Source organism: Mastigoproctus giganteus, chromosome 13 (assembly GCF_048544385.1).
Source record: "Mastigoproctus giganteus isolate SK-2022 chromosome 13, ASM4854438v1, whole genome shotgun sequence".
Classification (NCBI taxonomy): Eukaryota; Metazoa; Arthropoda; class Arachnida; order Uropygi; family Thelyphonidae; genus Mastigoproctus; species Mastigoproctus giganteus.
In genome coordinates this window covers 96,242,506-96,262,615 of record NC_143587.1, presented here as the reverse complement: position 1 = coordinate 96,262,615, position 20,110 = coordinate 96,242,506, and the positions used below count along the sequence as shown (strand labels likewise).

Here is a 20,110-nt window from a genome sequence, read left to right as displayed (position 1 = left end):
GTTATTAGTGGAGTCCCTCAGGGTTCAGTATTGGGACCATTATTGTTTTCTGTATTTATAAATGATATTGATTGTGGTATATCAAGCTTAATTTCCAAGTTTGCAGACGATACAAAGTTTGGCAGGGTTGTTAAGGACACTACTGATGCTATGCTGCAGCAACAGGATCTGGAAAGGTTGAGCAGATGGGCTGAGAGGTGGCAAATGAAGTTTAACATTGACAAATGTAAAGTACTACATATGGAAAACAGTAACCCCAGAGCAACGTATGAACTCTTTGGTACTACACTGACAGTAGTAGAGAACGAAAAGGACCTAGGGGTGATTGTGCAAGCAGATATGAAGTTTTTTGAGTAGTGCAGATGGTCTGCAAGAGTAGCTCATGGTGTCTTGTCAATGATATACAGGAATTTTTCTAGCAGGGATAAGGAGGTGTTTATTCCCTTGTATAAGGCAATGGTCAGGCCACACCTTGAGTACTGTATACAGGTCTGGAGGCCTCATTTCAAGAAGGATGTAGAGCTGCTGGAACGAGTACAGAGGATGGGCAACAAGATTAGTGAATGGAACAATGGGTTGCTCTTACGAAGAAAGGCTTAAGTTTTGCAAATTAGTTTCTGGAGACTAGGCACTGGCGAGGTGATCTGATAGAGGTGTATAAAGCTGTGAATGGTTTGAGCATGGTCAGTGCCGATGGGATACTTCCTCTTGCTCAGAATAATCACCTGAGAGGGCATAAATTCAAATTTAGGAAAGATAGATGTGCTGAAATTTGCCTTTAGCCAGCGGGTAGTTGGTTGGTGGAACAGACTTCCATCCCTTGTTGCGGAAGTTGATAGCCTAAATAAATTTAAGGCTCAGCTGGACAGGGGTGGTTTTTTTTTTTTTTTTTTTTTTTTTTTTTTGGCTGACGCTGCATAAGCTTGCTTTCTTGCATCATATGCCTCTACTAATGCTAATCAGAATGTCTTATAATTGAGGGATTTTAACTTTCCAGATATTGACTGGAACTTATAGATTGATCAGTCGCTTGCTAGTAAGACTTTTGTGGACTTATTGGAGGATTGGTTTCCATAACAACATGCTCAAGAGGCAACCAGAGGGAGTAATACTCTTGATCTGATTATCAGCAGTGTTTATTCATGCATTAAGAATTTGCAGATAAAGGAACTACTGGGATACAGTGATCACAGTGTTCTGATATGGGATTTACTTAAAGATTTAACTACCATCAAGGGTAAAGGGAAGGGCTTTTGCTTTTGTAAACTCTCTCTCTCTCTCTCTCTCTCTCTCTCTCTCTCTCTCTCTCTCTCTCTCTCTCTCTCTCTCTCTCTCTCTCTTTCTCTCATATTATATCAAATACTTTTTCAAATCTGTGAAAGAACAAGCATTCTTATTCATTTCTGTATTTCTTTCCATCAAATTTCTAATTATTCCCATTGAATTTTTTTTCCCAGTATGCACATTCTCTCCTGTCATTTCCCTCAGTCTTTTCTTCATTATCCTCAATATTACATTTATAAAAATAATTGTTCTGAAATCCTTACATTTGATTGTCTTCTTTTTCTTCTCTTTTGGAATCATGATGGTAACGATAAAATCCTCTGGTCATTTTCCCTTTTCATATATATATGCATTAATATTTTGGTTAGTTCTCTTAATCCAGCATTTCCATTGCTTCAGCTTTTTCCTTTGGATTGCCATTGATTCCAGTTGCTTTTCCCTTCTTCATTCCCTTTGATGTATCTGTAACCTCTGTTTCAATTTTCACAGACTCAGTATTTCCTCATTATTTCTGCCTTCATTCTCAATCTTAGCCTTATCCTCTTTTCCATCTCTCATGTATAAATTATCTATATTTAATCCATCTATTCAGTATACCATCCTTATCTTTTAATATCTCTCTATCTTGATCAGTTGCATTTGCATTCTCTCATTGATCATAAAATTCATTATTTAAAATTTTGTTCTTTCAAACATTAAATCATACCACCCCCTTTTTTTTATTCTCTATTATCCTACACTGTTCACTTTGTTATTCTCTAGCTTCATATCTTCTCAAATTACTGTTATATAGTAGTTTGAGATATCCTCTTTGTGTATATCTTTTTTTCCTTTGCTGTGTTTGTCCACATTTATCTTCATGTTCCATCCATTTCCTTTATAATTTCCATCATTAATCATAGTTTCTTTTAGCTCTAGTTCCTTTCCTATATCCTCTTTCTTTCTTGCGACCTCAATAATATTATTTATTGTTTAACATTTCTAATCCATATTTTCACTTTAAACTGTATTCTCAATTTCTTTTCAGTTTTATTTGCAGTATTTTTCTCATCAGTACCTTTTACCCTTTCCATATCCCATATGTTATAATTTTTTTGCCATCTCATTTCTCTTAAACTTTATTCTTATATCTATAATTGCATATAAAGTCTCTGCTAATACCAAGTCCTGGATATGCATGACAGTTTTTCATATGATTCCTATACTTTTCTCTTACCACATTATATTCTATTTGATATCATTCTGCATTCCCTAACATTTTCCAAGTATAACACCTCCTTTTATGATTCTAAAACCATATATTTGCCATCATTTGTTTCTTTTTCCTCCCATATTCAACCACCTTTTTCTCCTCTCTCCTAAATTCTTCTGCATAATTCCCATTCCTTTCCTTTCCATTACTGCATTCAAATCTCCCATTATTACCAGATGACAATTTATTTTTCTCTCTATTAATTATTCCTTCTACTCTCTCATAATTCCATCTATTCAATTTCCTCTTCATCATGATTTGTTTGTTAGCATATATACCTGCATTACAACTATTTCTAGATTTTCTTCTATCATTTTCATTAGACTTTCCTGAGGTGTATAAGGCCTTGAATGGGTTGAGCACGCTGAATTCTGATAGAATCCTTCCACTTGTTCAGATTACGAACCTAAGGGGACATAAATTCAAATTAAGAAAAGACAGATGTAGATTAGATGTGCGGAAATTTGCCTTTAGCCAGTGGGTGGTTAATTGCTGGAACAAACTTCCATCTGTCGTTGTGGAAGTTGATAGGTTGAATAAATTTAAGGAGGAACTGGACAGGCATTTGGAGGGAATGGTGTGATTTTTTTTTTTTTTTTGCCTGATGCTGCATAAGCTCATACACTTGCTTTCTTGCATCAAATGCCACTGCTACTACTACTACTACTACTACTTTCATTTAATTAGGTTTTCATTTTCATTAGATTTTCATTTTATCCATCATTATCCTAATATTCAGTCTCTCCATCCATTACTTCTTTATGTAACACTATTGCAACCCCATTTCTTTTTTCTTCATCAAAATATAACCCTTAAATCCTGACTTTTAAAGTTCCTACTCCCCTCCCATCTAGTCTCACATAACTCTACCGCATCCAATTTGCCACTATCCATCTCCCTTCTTAATTTTTACAATCCCCCCCCCCATCATTCTCACATTCCAAGTTGTTGTCCTACTCTTATCACTCTCCTCTTCTTATTTATACAACTTTCCTTCCCATGAGATTTCATTTATTGGCAAAGCTATTACCGAAGTTACTTACTTTTCAATTTTCTACCATCATATACAAGAGAAATACAAACAGGTTGTGATAACTTCCTATTGCTGTGGATGCAGAAATTCAGCCACACTAAAAGATTCTAATATGTATGATATAGGTTCTTTATGCAGTTATAGACAACCAATACTTCTTTTTAGCTACTTAATCCAAAAAATTAGAATACAGGCATAATTTCAGAATACAGCCTTACAGTATTCCAAGGAGTCTCTAATATATGGGGCGCCTCCGTAGCCAGGTGGGAAGGAGCAGCAGTGCGTAGCACACGTTTCTTGATTATACCGGGGTTCGAGCCCGTCACCACCAAATATGGAGGATGCGGAAAGGTCAGGGAATGACCACCGCATATCCTGGAGCAATATGGCCTTAGTGGCTAATGCTCCTAAAAACCAAATAACAAACAACAACTCTAATATATGTTTAGTATACCTGGAAAGTATAGTTTTGCTTTTTATCTTCACCATATACCTTTTGTGTTTGGGATCACCATTAAAAAAAATAATAATTTTCTAAATATTAATATATTTAACTCTTACCGTTTATAGAATCTAGATAACATTCCCTTACTTTTTTTTTTTTTTTTTTCATTCAGCATCATTGCAACATTATTTGAATAGCTATATACTTTCTAGTATATAGTTGTTCAAAATATTAGCAAAAGGGCCCTCAACCTATTGCCAACCATGAGCTTCAAGCAAAATTCAGAATAAAAATACAGTAATGAAAATAAAAGAAAGGTATAAAATTTAGGATGATATGTACTTATACACCAACTCATTCTAAGCCGACCGGGCTAGCTGGGTGGGTAAAGTGCCTTCCTGGTAACCCAAAAGTCGCGGGTTCGAATCCCGCCTCGAGCTTGGATCAAAGTACTGCAAAAAAAAATCTTGGGAGGCGCATTATGGCCACAGAGAAGCCGATGCGCCAACAACTACCAAAAAAAAAAAAAAAAAAACCTCATTCTAAAAATTGTTTATAAACAAATTTTAAAATTTTTATTAATACTCTTTTTGTGCTTTAAAGTGTTCTGACCATCCAATGGTAACTCATTAATACCCTTCAAAAAAAGTTTCTACTGAGTTTATTAAAAAAAAAAAAAAAAAAAAATCTAAAAAAATCTCATTTAAAGAGGGCATAAATGACCAGGCATAGCTAGAACCTTCAAACAGGTGTTAATAAAAAAAAAATAAAGTTTGCAAAAATATAATGTGACATTAAACATGTGATCATGCAATCTGCGAGATGATGATATTTTGCAACATAGTTATTGTAAGTTTCATGCAGTTTGATATGAGCCTTAATCAGCTGCAGTCTTTGCTTTAATTCATGGAGCTTCTTTCAACAAGCATATATTTTTACTTTTCTGCTAATGCCCCACTTTTTTATTTGATGACTTGCATAGCACAACTTGCATCAGCTTGCCCTTCTCACAGAATATTTTTTATTACAATAAAAGCTGTTTAAAACAAATACCATTTTAATGAAAATTTCACTATAACAAAAACTTCCCTTGTTGGTAATAGTTTGTATATCTCATTTGAGTGAAATAGTTAGGGCAAAAAATTCAGTAGAAAGAATTATTTTTGAAATTCCATCTAGGTTGAAAATATATCTATTTACCTTACCTATGTGATTATGGAGATAATTTGTGATAGGAGATAGTTATCCAGTTCTGCCAGGAGGAAGACTTGATAGTTGTCAACACGTGGTTTAAACAGCCACCAAGAAGGCTATATACATGTACTTGGAAATCACCACAAGACACAGAGAACAAAATTATACAAAATCTAATTTGTTATATAATGATCAACAGAAGATTCTGAAATAGTGTGTTAACAGCAAAGACATATCCAGAAGCAAATATTACATGACTATAATCTGATGCTCACATTGCTGAGAATAATGCTAAATCTGCATAAACAAGTAAAGGAGATGGCTGGATTGTACAAGAAAAAGATCCAGATGCACATATTTGATGAAACAAGGAAAGGAGTGATGGATTTGAAATCAAAAAACAGATCTGGGAAAAGTATATATCACAGTTGTTCAAAGAGGATGAAGAGACAAAAGGAAGTGTGAAGTAAATAGATCTTGAAGGCCCACAGATACTTCAAATTGAGATGATGAATGCTTTGAAAATGACAAAGAGTGATAAGGCCGCTGGAGAGGATGGAATAGTGACAGAATATCTAAAACTGCTGGGTGAAAATGGCATCAAGGCTCTGACATGTCTGCTCAACAAAGTTTGACTCAGGGAAGTTTCCTCAGGTTTGGTTGAAATCAACTTTCATACCATTACCAAAAAAGCCAAATGCAAAGAATTGTGCAGAATATCAATCAGCCTCATGACCATGAGTCATACAATAAAGATATTTTTAAGAATAATTTATCTTCGCATCCAGAGTAAATGTGAAAAGAAAACAGGGAAGACTCGGTTTGGATTTAGGAAGAGTGTAGGTACCAGAAAAGATATGTTCAGTCTTTCGGTATTAATAAAATGGGATATGTCTGGAAATGCAACAAGATGTTTATGCTTGTTTCATAGACTATGAAAAAAGCATTTGACAAAATTCAGCATAGAAAATTGTTTGTTATCCTGCACCAGATAAACATAGACAGCAAAGACATCCAAATAATAGAGAATCTGTACTATAATCAGAATACTATGGTGAGAGTGGAAGATGAGGTTGCAGAAGAAATTACGATAAAGAGAGGTGAACAGGGGTGCATTCTATCTCCATTACTGTTCAATCTGTATTGTGAAAAAATTATGAAGGAGGCATTGGAAGATAGGGCAGAAGGAATTGTTTTAAATGGAGTAGTCATCAATAACATTCGCTATGCCGATGATACAGTTGTCATTGCAGGAAGTGATTCTGATCTTCACACACTTATGGAAATAGTTAATGTAAAAAGTAATAAAATTGGTCTTCCAATAAATCTCAGTAAGACTAAATGGATGGTAGTTGGTCCCAAGAATTATACAAATCTCACACTTATGGTCAGTTGGAGATTTGATTGAAAAAGTTAACAGTTATGTCTATTTAGGAAGAGAAATTAATGACAAAGGGGATGATTCAACTGAAATTAAAAGAAGAGTTGAAATAGCAAGATCGGCCTTTTGCCAAATGAAAGGTATTTTATGTAATCTGCAATTGGATCTAAATCTTCAACTAAGAGTAATGGAGTGCTACATCTGGTCCACACTACTCTATGGTTGCAAGACTTGGACATTAAAGAAAGCAACAATTAAGAAATTGGAGGCATTCAAGATGTACATGTACAGAAGAATATTACGTATTCCATGGACAGTGAAAGTTACAAATGTGGAAGTGTTGAGATCAGTCAGCAGAGAAAGGACATTGCTGTCTCTAATCAAGCAATCTCCAATCAAGAGAAAGGAAATTGCTGTCTCTAATCAAGCAATCTCCAATCAAGAGAAAGGAAATTGCTGTCTCTAATCAAGCAATCTCCAATCAAGAGAAAGGAAATTGCTGTCTCTAATCTAAACAAAAAACTACTTTTTTTTGGTCACATTATGAGACATCAAGAAGAATATGCAGTGCCACAAATCATTCTGACTGGAAGAATTAATGGTAAGAGGGAGAGAGGAAGAAGAAGAATATCATGGTTGGATAATTTGAAGGAATGGACAGGCAAAACTGTGGAACAATTATTTCATGATGTTTACAATAGATGTTGATTGCAACCCCAGATGGGATGGCAACCTATGATGATGATGTGATTATGGATGACACTGAAAATGACCTTCATATTGTAAATATAGTTGAGAGGTTTTGATAGAAGAAAAATAATGAAAATTTTAAAAGGTGCAGTAAAAGAATTCAGTTTCATAGCCTCTATGAAGTTTACCAGTTTTTGAATTATTCTGCTCAAATCCAATTTGGTATGGTGTACCAGCATCCCCCCCCCCCAAAAGCAGACGTGAGGTCCACGAGATAGCTAACAAATTTGTATAACTACAGTCAAACTTGGTTATAATGAGCATACAAATAACGAGATTACGGCTGTAATGAGCAAAAAGCCATAATGATTTTAATTTGTGCGTATTCCCATACAATTTCTCACTGTTATTAGCATTAGAGAGGCATACGATGAAAGAAAGCAAGCTTATACAGCATCAGCCAAAAAAACCCTCTTCCCATTTCACCCATCCATTCATTCCAAATGTTTGTCTAGTTCTGCATTGAATTTATTTAAAGCTATCAACTTCTACAGCGAGAGATGGACGTTTCTTCCAGCAGTCAACTACCCGCTGGCTAAAGGCAAATTTCCGCACATCTATTAGACAGCTATCTTTCCTCAATTTGACTCTATGCCCCCTCAGTTCTTAATCTGAGCAAGAGGAAGAATCCTATCAGCACTGAGCTTGCTCAATCCATTCAAGGCCTTATACCTCTGAATAAGATCTTCTCGCAGGTGCCTAGTCTCCAGATGCTGCAATTTGCAGAACTTAAGCCTTTCTTTGTAAGAGCACCCCTTTGTTTCCCTCACCAGTCTTGTTGCCCTTCTCTGTACTCATTCTAGCAACTCTACATTCTTCCTAAAATGAGGCTTCCACACCTGTACACAGTACTCAAGGTGTGGCCTTATACAAGGGGACAATCACCTTCTTATCCCTGCTTGCAAAATTCCTGTATATCATTAACAAGACCCCATGACCTACTCATAACAAGCATACTACACAGATATACCGTACAGATTTTGATAACTGTGCAAACATTCTTAATTTCTCGAGTAGTCAAAAAAAACCCAATCTTGGAATAGATGAAAATGAAAAGGGTGACTTAGCTTTTATGACCATCGCATTGAATTAGCGGCTGGTTTATGACCTTGTCCTTTCGAGGACTGGACTATACAATAGTGCATTGGTGTTCCACTTGTCGCATTACCCTATTTACAGATGGTCTTGTATTCACTGAACCATAAATTTATTTTGGGACTTCTAAGAATTTTGGAAATGGAACTTCTAAGGACTTTGTATGCATTTCTGGACTTCTAATAATTTTGTATGCAGATCACTTTACTATGACTTTAAAGTAAAATCAGTTAGAAAAGAATCCTTCCTTTGGAAACATGTCTACTAATAAAAGAAAGTCTCTCGATTTGTGAAAAAGTAAAAATTATTCGTGAGTTAGAATGTGGTGCAAAAAATGTTGAACTGTGTAAAGTTTTTTTTTTTTGTCCTCCTCAAATGTATCAACATTGCGGAAGAATAAACATGTTTACATATCAGCACTGGAAAAGAACATAACCAAAAAAAAAAAAATTTAGAAAGTGTGAGGTTACAAACATTGATGAAACATTGCTTTAATGGTTCACTACACAAAGGAGTGCTCTATTTGCAATAGACGATCCGATCTTGAAGGCTCAAGCGGAAAAATTTGCTAAACAATTTGGACGTGATGATTTGTATGTAACAACGGTTGGCTGGATTGATTTAAAAACCGACATAACATCGTTTATGCAAAAATTAGTGGAGAATCTCAATCGGCAGATCCAATAATAGCAAATTAATGGATTGACTATGTTTGGGCAGAAATTAGGTAAGATTTCAATGATGAAGACCTTTACAATGCCGACAAAACAGGACCTTTTTATAATTTGACATCTGACAATACATTTAAATTCAAAGGGGGAAAATGTGTTGGTAGGAAAAATCAGACTCGCTTGACAGTGCTCATATGCGAAAACAGGAACTGATAAAAAATCGTTAATACCATTTCATAAACGTAAGGAAATTTCCTGTGGATTACACTGCAAACAAGAAACCTTGGATAATTTCAGATATTTTTTGGCAATATGCAAATGATTGGAATAAGGAGCTATTCAAAAAGAAGATTGGTAACTAACAATAGTTATTGTTAGTCATTCACATCCCCAGATTCAAAAATTTTGTCCAACATTAAGCTAGTGTTTCTGCCTCCCAATGCGACATCAATTTTACAACCAATGGATATATGTATAATCAAGCGTTTGAAAGGATTTTATAAAAGATTTATAATTCTACATCTAATTGGTCAAAAAGAACAGAAACTTAATGAGTCTGTATCGATATTGGATGCTATAAATTTATTGAATGATGCATGGAACAATGTTACTTCAACAATTATATTGAATTGCTTCAAGAAATCAAAATTAAATTCAAATTAAATTTCAGTCGTAGATGAATGTGATGGAAATGAAGAAAACAATTTACCATTATCCGAATGCTTGCTACATAACAACATTGTAGGTTTTAATAATAACATCAATGAATTTGTACGAGTCGATGACAACTTGTTAACTAGTCTTCCTACAGAGAATGACACTATAGATGCTGTGCTGAACAAAGACGATACTTATGATGATTATATGATCACTAGTGAAAGTGAATAAAAGTCAGTGCTGACAATCTCCCAAGCTCAAGGTGCAATTGTCTCACCAGTCAATTTTTTTGAAGGAAATGAGGCTTTTAACGCATTGAGTGTTTTAAAGGGAAACTTGAGAAATATCAAAGTGTAATCTTTAAAAGAAACATAATTTTAAGATTCATAAATAAAAAGACAAGTTAAAATTGTGTTTATTATTAATTAGTATTTTTTTAATTATGGAGAAATAAATTGTGTTTAGTATTAAGTCTATGGTTTTAAAATTAGAGACAAATAAATTGTCTAATATTAAGTGTATTGTAGTTTATACAAGCATATTAATACAAATAATATGTAGGTATATTATTTACTTATTATTAATTTACTTATATAAGTATATTATACAGTGCTTTTTTTGTAAAAAAACAGGTGCCAGTACTCATTCTTTGCTATCAGGAAAAATTGAAAATTAAAAGGATATGAAAAGTACCTTAATTTTTTTTTTCTGATATTGTTACTTTAGTAGTAATGTTTTTAGAATAAGAAAAACAAATTAAGTATATTAACACAGTTGATTAAGCATAAATTTATTATTCAAGTATATAAAAAAATAAGTAAAATGTGAGTAAAATAAATAAAAAATAATAACATAAGTAAAATTAATTTCATAACAAAGATTTTGTAGAATATTCCAAATTTTTATTCAGTTCTTTATCCGACACCCTATGCCAGGTGTTGGCAACCTTTTTTGAGTGAAGAGCCATTTTTGATCTAATTAAAAAAATGAGAGAGAGAATCCAAAGAGCTGCACCTCAGCTCAATCAGGGGGGAGGGAGGAAAGCAAGAGTTGTTTAAGAAATTGAATAAAGTGGGAAGGTGTTTATTAAAAAATATATATTTTTTGAAATATTATTTATTAATACTGAAAAAACATAACAAAAATCCAATTAGGTACAAATTAACGTGACTTTTACTGATGAACTTCTTGAGCGAGTCTCTCAACATCATGCGAGTATGTCGTAATTAAACATGCTGAGCTTTAAACATGCTTGCATTGTTCAGACGATGGTTTCTTGATTTATTTTTAATATAGTCCATGTTCAAAAATATTTACTCGCAGAAATACGTCAAACCAAAATCTGAGAGAAGTCCAAATGCATATTTTCAAATTTATATATGGGTCCGGTAATCATCTATCATTTAATATATATTAAACTCATCTATCGCTGTCCATTTGTATAGAATTCAAATCCTCAATTTCAAATTTTAAGGCATTTTATTTGTACTCCACATGTCCTTGATTTTTAAGTCCTTTTAACTCCTTTTCAAATTGTTCTTCATATGAGCTGTAAAGTTAAAGAACCACAGTTACGTGTTAAAAGAGCTGCATGCAGCTCGCGAGCCACAAGTTGCCGACCCCTGTCCTATGCCAACTTCTTTTCTTCCTCTTTGTGTGTCAGTTGTTGAATGAAGTTGTCAGTTGTCCGAAGCAGCCACAAATCAACATATTTGGCTGGATCGAAGCGGGTCAACGGTGGGCCTACAATTTTAAGAAACAGTAGTGAAGAAACTGTTTTTGTCATCAACGAAGGGCTGGTTGGGCTGGCAATCAGTTTCATTTGTGAAAATCTTGGTTTACATTCATTCAATCAAATTGGTATCGTACTCAGAGAGTTCATCAAATTCTTCAATTCTTCCGAAACCTTATCAATTAGGTATCCCCGAATTCCATGAATTGCATCCCTTTCATTTAACTGTAGCCTAATTGACAATTTTCTAACTTCGCTTTCACCAAATTACAGCAATTCATGTTTAGAAGGTTTTAATACCTTCGTTGTCCTCGTTTTCCTTCTCTCTTCATCGGTATTGTCACTAGTTCTTAAATTTGAATTTTTTTCTTTTCTTTTCTTTTTTTTGAAACTGTCCAAAATGTCAGTGTCATTCGGATATTCAGGTACTGTGACTATGTAAACAGAGATAGGGAAAATTAACGGCAAAATGTGGATAACACACTTCCGCAAAACAACAGATGGTTATTTGTAGGTGTAGAAGAAAATCACTTTTCTAATTCCCGAACAGGATGCTTACAGTTGATTCACAGAGGTGTCCAACCTACACCCACGAGAAAAGTGAACTAAAACAGCATTTTAAATTTTATTATTTATAAAAAAAAATTCTCATTAACTGTTTTGTTCAGTAAATGTAATTGTGTATTGTATTTAATAAAATTTTCGAATATTTTCTTTGAAGTTTTTTTAATATATGGCCACTGTACGGGAAAAGGTTGGACACCACTGCAGTAGAAGATGGGTCAGAGCCCATTGGGAATATACCTTGATCTGTTCACTCTTGACTAGCGCGACTCCTCCGCATGAGGGACAGGTGGTCAGATAGGTTTTACCAGGTACCACTAAGTTGTAGAATGCTTTAGTTCTCTTAATTCGCGCAGCAGGACTAATTGCCTTAAGGCCAGAAATGCGAAAAGTGTGTACCGAGTTAATTCACTCCTAATCCATTCGCCATATGAAAATTTTCTTTGCTCAACTGAAAGTATTTTAAATGTAACTTCTAAGGGGAAGTCAAAATAATTCGCTATAAAAGGACTTTGTTAAACAGAGGTCTGACTGAGTAATTTAGAATTATAAAAATGGGTATACAGTTTTATATAGAAATATCTTAACAATAGACAGTAAAAAATGCAAATTTAGTTAAATAATTTTAAGCTTATTTGAATAATAAGTAAACATGTAAAAAAAAAATTACGGAATATTACAAATTTCAAAGTGCACTGCATCCAAATGTCACACTTCACTGTTAATAAAGGTGCCGGTACATAGTACCATTGCGTACCATCCCAAAAAAGCACTGATATTATGTAATAATATAAGTATATTATATACTTATTATTTTTTTCTCTCTAATATTTCTTTTGTTTTTTGAATCTATTTTTTTATCAAGTTTTTGAGAATTAAAAAAAGTAGGAAGTAAATTTAACTCATCACTCTTATAAAGTGTTCATTGTCTAATGGCTCCAATGGTTTCTCCCATCTCCATTGTCACTGATATAGTGAGTAGTGGTTATAATGAGGAAATTTTGTTGGCCCCTTGATGCTTGTTATAACCAAGTTCGACTGTATTTAACTTTTACTAATTTCTTTTATTTTCTCATGGAAAAAAAATATGCACCCAAATCAAAGAAAGTAGCTCACTTGTTTGTTTTTTTTGGGGGGGGGGGGGATATAAGCCTATAGATGTAGAAATCCAATGCAACTTGAATACACATCATATTTTTGATGTGTATTTGAATTTTCATATTAATTCATGAAAAGAATGTTTAATGTTTTTAGTGCAAAGTTACAATAAGTTACATTTACTCTTCTATATTTCTGAATACATGGATTACTAAAATTTTATATGATACAGATTTCTGATAAAAACAATATGCTTTCAAATCAGTGATCTATAAATAACTGTCTTTACTTTTGTAGTAGTTTTTTCATTTTATTTTAATAGTATTAGTATTAACAGTGGCAAATGATGCAAGAAAGCAAGCTTATAAAGCATCGGCCAAAAAAAAAAAAAAAAAAAACTTCCGGCATCACCTGTCCATCCCCTTCATAGTTTTTGTATAATTCTTCTTTCAATTTATTAAAACTGCCCACTTCCACAAAAAAGGTGGTAGCTAATTCCAACAACCAACCATCCACTGGACGAAGACTGACAGGCTGCAAGTAACAACCAGTTTCATTAGTGGCATTAACATTCCGTGTCAAGATTTGCAGTAGAACAATGAACGACTATCAAATTTAGCTTTAATTCTGTTGCTGGGAAAATCAGCAACAGAGTTTTTGTTATTTGGTTTTTAGGAGAATTAGCAACTAAGGCCATATTGCTCCGGGATATGCGGTGGTCATTCCCTGACCTTTCCGCATCCTCCGTATTTGGTGGTGACGGGCTCGAACCCCGGTCTAATCAAGAAGCGGGTGCTACGCACTGCTGCTCCTTCCCACCTGGCTACAGAGGCGCCTCAGCAACAGAGATTGAAATATTAAAATCTGTTTATGGTGATGAAACTTTAAGTCTTACCAGTGTGTTTGAATGGTATAAGCAGTAAGTGTTTGTTAAATTGTGGCAAGAGGTCATCATTTAACCCCTCAGGATGATGGCTATTAAGTTGGAAGTTAATAAAATGTTTCCTCAAATTCTGCATGAGGATTCAGGAAAAAGGGACTGTGCAAAATTTGTGCCACACTGCCTCCTGGATGAAAAGAAGCAATGGAGAGCATCATGTGAAGGCTTTATCCAGATTTGTAAAAACAGTTCAATTTCCTTGACTTCATTATCATTGGAAATGTGTGTTGGGTGTTTCGATAAGACCCAGAGATGAAGCTTCAAAGCATGCAGTGGACTTAAAAAATCATCATTAAGGCCCATAAAGTTGTTTACAGAAGTCCAAGATCAAAACTATGCTGATCATGTTTTTCAACAAACAAGGTGTGATCCACAAGGAATTTGTATATGAAGGAGAGAGGGTTATTGCTGCATTCTATATACATGTGCTTCAAAGACTATTGAAACACATTTCCTGGGTGAGTCTACAATTTCAAGAGAAAGGCAGCAGGTTCTTGTTGTGTGACAATACCACCACCTGTTCCCCAATTGTTGTGAAGTAATTTCTGGCAAAACAACATTTTACAGATCAGCCATCCACCTTTCTGCAAAATTAGAACCAGACTTCTTTCTCCCACGGTCGAAACTGTCCTCAAAGGAAAGCGATTTCAGGATATTGATAGCATAAGGAAAAACATAACTGCCAAACTTAACAACATTTGAATGCCTTCACTGACTCTTTTCAGAAACTTTTAGAATTGCTAATAAGTGCATTCCATAAAGTTGATTACTTTGAATAAAAAGTAAAACCATTTTTGAGCTCCTTCACTTTGTGTTCTTTTTACTTAGCAATAAACTTCATGGACTGCACCAGTTCATAAACTTTATTGCTAATTAACTGTACTTTTCAAGACGTTATCCTGGCACTGAACTACTTTTGAATAAACAATACTTTTCTAAAGAGATATTAGCATTAGTAGAGGCATATGATGCAAGAAAGCAAGCTTATGCAGCATCGGCCAAAAAAAAAAAAAAAAAAAAAAACACTTCCATTTCACCCCTCCGTTCGTTCGAAACACCTGTCCAGCCGAGCCTTAAATTTATTTACGCTATCAACTTCCACAACAAGGGATGGAAGTCCGTTCTACCAACCAACTACCCGCTGGCTAAAGGCAAATTTCCGCACATCTATCCTACATCTGTCTTTCCTCAATCTGAATTTATGCCCTCTCAGGTAATTATTCTGAGCAAGATTAAGAATCCCATCGGCATTGAGCATGCTCAAACCATTCAACGCTTTATACACCTCTATCAGATCACCTCGCTGGTGCCTAGTCTCCAGACACTGTAATTTGCAAAACTTAAGCCTTTCTTCGTAAGAGCAACCCTTTGTTCCATTCACTAATCTTGTTGCCCTTCTCTGTACTCGTTCCAGCAGTTCTACGTCCTTCTTGAAATGAGGCCTCCAGGCCTGTATACAGTACTCAAGGTGTGGCCTGACCATTGCCTTATACAAGGGAATAATCACCTCCTTATCCCTACTAGAAAAATTCCTGTATATCATTGACAAGACACCATGAGCTACTCTTGCAGCCCGTCTGCACTGCTCAGAGAACTTCATATCTGCCTGCACAATAACCCCCAGGTCCTTTTCATTCTCTACCACTGTCAGTGTAGTACCACAGAGTTGATACATTGCTCTGGGGTTGCTGTTTCCCATATGTAGTACTTTACATTTGTCAATGTTAAACTTCATTTGCCACATCTCAGCCCATCTGCTCAACCTTTCTAGATCCTGTTGCAGCAGCATAGCATCAGTAGTGTCCTTAACAACCCTGCCAACCTTTGTATCGTCTGCAAACTTGGACATTAAGCTTGATATACCATCATCAATATCATTTATAAATACAGAAAACAATAATGGACCCAACACTGAGCTCTGAGGGACTCCACTAATAACATTAGTCCACGATGAGCAGTGTCCATTGATTACCACTCTCTGTCTTCTCCCCCTCAACCACCCCTTTATCCATAGCAGCAATTTGCCTCCAATGTCACACTGCTCCAATTTGTGTAGCAGTCTTCCATGTGCAACAGTATCAAAAGCCTTTCTAAGATCCAAGTATATAATATCAAAGTTATTCCCTGCATCCAGTTCTTTTGTGACTGCATCATAGTATCCAATCAAGTTGGTCAGGCAAGACTTCCCCTTAACAAAACCATGCTGTGTCTGAGCTATAACTGAAGTCTTGTCTAAATGATCCTGCAGTGCTTCTTTAACCAGTGCCTCCAATTATTTTCCTGGAACAGAAGTTAAGCTCACAGGTCTATAATTACTTGTGTCAGCCTTTGATCTTCCTTTGTGAATTGGGGTCACATTTGCACATTTCCAGTCTATGGGTACCTCCCCTGAGTCCAAGGAAGCTCTCATAATTATGGCTAAGGGTTTGCTTACTTCCTTTGCTGCGTCCTTTAATATAACTGGATAGATCCCATCCACCCCGGGTGCCTTTCTTGTGTTTATCTTCAACAGTTTCTCCTCCACTTTACTCCCAGTTATTTCAAGATTCTGTAGCTTACTGCTAGAGTTGAATACACCTCTGGCATTCTCCTTGCTGAATAACTCCTCATGTGTGAATGTCGATGCAAAATATTCATTTAGTTTGTTAGCTACCTGAGCAGGATCATCAACAGTTGACCCATCAATATCAAGTGGACCAATCTGATTCATCCCCTTTCTTCTAGAGTTTACATAAGTAAAGAACTCTTTGCTGTTTTTCTTTGCATCCCTTGCCAAGGATTTCTCGTAATCTGCCTTCGCCTGCCTAACCTCCTTTGTAACTTGGTTGCATATCAACTTGTATCTATCATAGGCTTCTGTGTCATGCGTTAATTTGTAAGTATCCCATGCATTTTTCTTCTCTGCCATATGCCTCATTAGTTCATCTGACATCCATTTTGGCCTAAACCTTGAACAATATTCTTAGTTGGTATGTAAAGCCTAGTAGCTTCCAAGATAAGTTGTTTGAATGCTTCCCATTTTGAATTTGCTGTTGGTAACATCATCAGTTGGTCCCACTGTATAGAATTTAAATACTGTCTCAGTCTATCGTAGTCGCCTTTACGGAAGCAATAACCTTTCCCTTTACCCCTAATGGTAGTTACCTCTTTGAGTAAATCCCACTTCAGCACACTGTGATCACTGCCACCTAGTGGTTCATTTACCTGCAGATTCTTAATGCATGAAGAATCACTGCTGATAATCAAATCAAGAGTATTACTCCCTCTAGTTGCCTCCCGAACATGCTGATGTAGAAAACAATCATCCAATAAATCCACAAAAGCCCTGCTAGTGCGTGAGTAACCAGCCCCCAAATTCCAGTCAATATCTGGGAAATTAAAATCTCCCATTATAAGACTCTCTGATTTACTGGCCCACTCTATTTCCCTGTACAGTTCCTTATTATACTCATCAGAGTCATTAGGCCTATAGCACACTCCTACTCTCAATTTTGATCTCCCAATGCTTATGTCACACCAAACTGACTCGACACTGCACTGTCCAGCGATGTCGACTGGCTTCACTTCCTTGGTTTTTATGTGTTTCTTAACTAATAGCATAACCCCTCCCCCCTTCCTATCCTGTCTATCCTTTCTGTAGACGTTGTACTCCCCAAATTGCAGTTCTGCATCCCTTATATCTGTGTGACACCACGTCTCTGATATCCCAACAATATCTGCCTTTGATGTTTTGAGCAATACCTCAAATTCATCAAATTTATTTACTAAACTCCTAGCATTGGTGTACACACAAGTATACCTGCACCTGTTTCTATTCTTAGCTACCCTAACACAACCCATGTGTTTACTTGTACCGCAATGGCTCCCAGCAGTCTCTGAAATACCCTGCATCTTGTTTTTCAGGCTTCTGCTCATTCTAATAGAAGCAGTGCAAGAATCTCTTTCACCTCTGCCAGTGGCTACTGTCAATCTATTGGTCTTTGTCTCCCCCCAAGCTAGCAGTTTTCCGACCCACCTAACACTGCCTCGATAGCATCAGCAAATATTCTTGCACCCTTTCTATTTAAGTGTATCCCATCCCTGTAGAAGCAATCTCTCCTGTTAACAAGTACAGTCCAGGCTGAAAAAAATTCTACCCCTTGAGCCTTGCACAATCTTTCCAGGGCCGAATTGATCGACAAGGCTCTCATCATATACTCCCTCCTATCGTGTCTGGGCAGAATTGCAGACACTTTCAAATTCAACCCTAATTCTCGGCTTTTGTTCAGCAGTGACCTGTACTTGTTAAGTAATTCTGCCGGTCTCCTACTCTTAATATTATTAGTGCCAACGTGTACAACTATATCACCTTTTGTGCCCTTAAAAGATGATATTCGCTCTACAATGTCATCAACCTTTCCCCCTGGCAGTTTAATGAGATTTGAACTGAAGCATGGCAGTTCATGGGTAGGGGTGCCTGTGCCCGAAATTATGGGTTGCTGGGGGATGTCCAGTGTATGGCTATTTGGTAGACTGTAGAAGCAGCCTCAGTTGCAGCCAGTGGCATGAAGGTTCTGGTATTGTTCTTTGCTGATTTTTGCCTGGTTGAAACATTCCTCAGAAGATAGTTCACCTTGTTTTCAAGAACATTCGGGGGATGGTGGGTGTACGTCTCATATGTTGTGTGATCCCCAAGGTGTTCAAAAGCTTTTCCTTGGTAGTTCTGTTTATCCACAATGACAGTCACGTGTCCTTTATCTGCAGGTACAATAATAATGTCAGGGTTTTTCCCAGATTTGTTTCAGGTGACGAATTTGCTCCTTAGTGAGGTTTGGTTTATTGGGAAGTCCCGATAAACTAGCTTCAACTGCTAAAATAGTCTGTATGATGAGAATTTGTTGGGTGAAGATAAATTTTGGACTGAGCTTTAAAGTGTCTAGCTGCTCCTGCAGCAAGGACTGGCGGCTTAAATTTAGAACAAATGAATCATTATTGGTGTGGCAGCTGTAACTCTGGTGGCTCCTGGTTTTCTGTTCTGTGATGAGTCTTTGTTGCTTGAAGATTTGCTGAGTTCTCATGTTTTCCCCTGTGATGGCAACCTTGTTGATGATAATGGTTGCGAATGAGCTAAATAGGGAGTTTCACAATTGTTCCCAGAGGAAGTCAATTAACCTTAGTGTTTTCTTTTTTTATATGCTTGGTTAAAGAGAGAATGTTCACAGGTCACAACATCAGTCTATCAGAAATCCACATGGCAGATACACCAACTACCATTTCTTTCACACCATTGCACAGCATTACCTATTCGTCAATGAACAGGGCTTGGATACATTGCTCCAATGAAACCGACATACACGATGAAATACATAGGGTCAGATCTGACCTCAGCAAATGCAACCAATCCCGAACAGACCCTCAATTACTGGGAACTGTGCACATCATGTTTTCACAACACCGTATACTCTTCATCCGACATCCATCAATCTGACACTTCCAGTTTTGCAGGCATTGCCCGCATCTCATTTTACCCTACATTATCACACAGCACATCCAGAATCCTTCATAGCTACAGCATCTGCATAGTTCAAACACCCAGAAAGAAACTGCAATCCACTCTCCCTCTTAAAGCACTGATTCCACCTCTGAAGTGAAGCAGATAATTTACTGCATACCCTGCCAGGACTGTGATGCAAGAAGCTACATTGGGGAAACCATCTGTCATTTGAAAGACTGTCTGAGGGACCACTACATCTTTATCACTAGAGCTGACTTTGCTCATTCAGTGCTAGTGGCACACTGTTGGCAGGAGAGACATCACACCCAACAACACTAAAATCATAGGCTTCTCACAAAATTCAAAATCTGCCATTGATCATTTGTTAGAATTGGCACACATCAGCATCACCAGAAAAAAATCAATAGGGACCGCGACACCCACATGCATCCAATCTTTGAGCTTCTCATAGTCCACAAGCTCTGTAGCTGCCTACTGCAGCAGTCACTAACCTCATCCTCTCCTTCCCCCTCTCTTGACC

General features: G+C 36.3%; 1 protein-coding gene across 4 annotated transcripts in view; it reads left to right on the top strand.

The window, feature by feature from the left end:
• Nucleotides 1-20,110, top strand: part of LOC150076271 (uncharacterized) — a 695,145-nt gene that overhangs the window by 354,074 nt on the left and 320,961 nt on the right. The gene's annotated exons all lie outside the window — the stretch shown is intronic.